This window comes from Rhagoletis pomonella, unplaced genomic scaffold (assembly GCF_013731165.1).
Source record: "Rhagoletis pomonella isolate Grant_MI unplaced genomic scaffold, Rhpom_1.0 Rhpom_scaffold_00002, whole genome shotgun sequence".
Taxonomy (NCBI): Eukaryota; Metazoa; Arthropoda; class Insecta; order Diptera; family Tephritidae; genus Rhagoletis; species Rhagoletis pomonella.
In genome coordinates, this window is record NW_023458556.1 from 55599174 (window position 1) to 55601663 (window position 2490).

The 2490-nt window shown below is 30.1% G+C and overlaps 1 non-coding gene across 1 annotated transcript; it reads left to right on the forward strand.

Annotated features, from left to right (window-relative positions):
- The first annotated feature begins 776 nt into the window (after nt 1–776).
- Nucleotides 777–848, forward strand: Trnah-gug. Its single transcript has one exon. It is a non-coding gene; the product is annotated as a tRNA-His (tRNA).
- Nucleotides 849–2490: the final 1642 nt, after the last annotated feature.

Sequence of the window (2490 nt, forward strand, 5' to 3'; positions counted from 1 at the left end):
CTTTCTTTAACAATTCCAGAGATGCGAAACAACAACAAAATTTTAACAACTTTCATGAAATAATGTAATTTGACGACAAATAAAACACCCTGTGAAGTTTTAATAAAATATTATGTATTTACGATTCCTCTATAATCAGCCGAAAGGTCTAATTTTTAGTGACCCGAATGAAATTTGTCGAATATGCTAACCCCTTTTTGCAAAAGAAACCCGTTCAGGTAGGAGTTAAATGGTTTAAATTTTCTAGGAAAAATTGGTTGTTAAATATTATTGTAGGCCTGTAAACCCAAAAATTATATTTGTCGTTTTGTATTTAAAATGAGATGCATTAAAATTTAATTTTCGAAGAAAAAGTGAAAGTTTTAACCCACTCCAGAAATTACTTATAAAATCGGCCAGATTTTTTTGTCTGATCTTTTATAACTTCGAATGGATACTAATACACAACACTCATATTTGAGTACCTGGGCTTTTCCTTCATTGACAGTTGTTTACTGTATTTATTATTAATTACCTCACAATCATTTTTAGTAGCATTACTTTTTCTTTTCAAACACTTTTTGCCATGTCTTAGTTGCTACTCTCAAGTTTCAAAGTACAATGGTTGCGCTATTGGCAGGTCAGCGTTGCTGTTTTGGTTGCGGCTGAGTCATATGTATCTACATACATACATACATATGTATATGTATATGAATATTTAGTTAAGTGCATGCTTCTATTAAATAATCTTTTACTCGTATTCCCTTTCAAACGGTTGTTGCCGCAAGCTTTCAGTAGCCGTGATCGTCTAGTGGTTAGGACCCTACGTTGTGGCCGTAGTAACCCAGGTTCGAATCCTGGTCACGGCATGTAGCAATGGAAATTTTTTTATTGATTTTTCTTCTTTTTTTTTTAGAAAAAGTAAATTTTATATAAACGCCTAACAGTAGTTACCTTGACTAAATAAATTACTGAGCAAACACCGTTAAGCTCTCTCGTTTGTTTTCATTTACAGTTTGACCCCAAATCTTGAAGTTTTCAATTCAGCCCAAATTTGCTGTCACCAAACTTTCGAGAGAACTTTAAATATGATTTTAAAAGAAAACTTGTAAATGAAAACAAAAAAAAAAAACAGAAAACTGTAGTTATGTAACGACAGCAGAACTTCATTGTCTTGCAACGTGCCATGTCGCTTGTGGTCTCGCGCATGGAATTTTCGCAGAATGTCGCTGGCAGCAATTTACAGTTCGACGGGATGGTGAAGAAGCAGAAAATTGAACTTCCAACCGAAAGTAAGGGCAAACTTTTATTCTTAAAAAAGGACCTCAAAACGCAATTCGTTTAAGTTTCTAGTTGCTGATAGCCTCGGTTCTTCATTCCCCATTATTACAGTTGCTTTTATTGTGGTTCGTTCAAATGTTGTTGATTGTCATGATTATGAGTACTATAAATGTTGTAAGAGTTGCAACTACTCAACGCTGTTGTTCTTCAATCTTGCCAGCGCACTATGGGCCAGCAAACGATAAGAAGTGGCCAATATTCGAAATCTTATTGGAATGGCTTAATACTTGCTACAGATTTTAAAAATTAAAAATGGTGGATCCAATATAGCGGACGATATTGTGTAAAGTAATCGGATTGCTCTATGAATTTTCGGCTCTTTGATCACGAGTTTTTCATCTTTTTGTTTTTGTTTTTATATTTATAGTTTTTCTACTAATTACGAATATAGATTTCACTGTTTTATATTTTTTATTTTTGTTTATATTTTTCCCTTTTTTTTGGTATTGTTTATATATATTTTTTACGGCTTGCGAACCTAAACTTTGCTTTTTTATTTTTTTTTTAGTTTTCTTTACTTTTTTCATATATTTTTATTTCTTTTTACCAATTAGCAATTCGTGCCTCTTTTTTATTTCTTTTTGTATTTTGCATTTCTTTATTTCTTAAATTTTTTATTTTGTTTCCAATTACGAATTTAGACTTAGTTTTCTATTTTGGTTTTATTATTATTTTTCTTTATTTTACTTATTATTTTTTAATTCTTTTTTAATTTCATTAAATAAGGTGGTTACATGCTTCTCTCAGACAAAAAAAATACAAAACCATTTTAAATTTCAGTTTTTGAATAAAAAATAAAATTAATGGATGAATCGTTAGTTATGTTCATCATCTCGTGAAATATCTCAGAAACTCATAGAAATAAAAATCTACAATTAATTATCTACAGGTAGTGATAAAAATATATAAAGGATCGAACCAAAATCGCTCACGCGTTTACAGTGCCAGTGAAAAGTTGAGCATATTCATTTTAAAATTTTGAATTATGGTTTTCTATTTTTTTATATTCCTGCATCTTATTACCCAGAAACAAAAAACAAAAGAAAAATATTATTTTCTGGAAAAAAATGAATTTTACTATACACCGGACATGTAAATTTCAAATAAACTATTTTGATCAAAATGAAATTGTGACAACAATAATGAGGCAATTGCTATTATATTTACTAA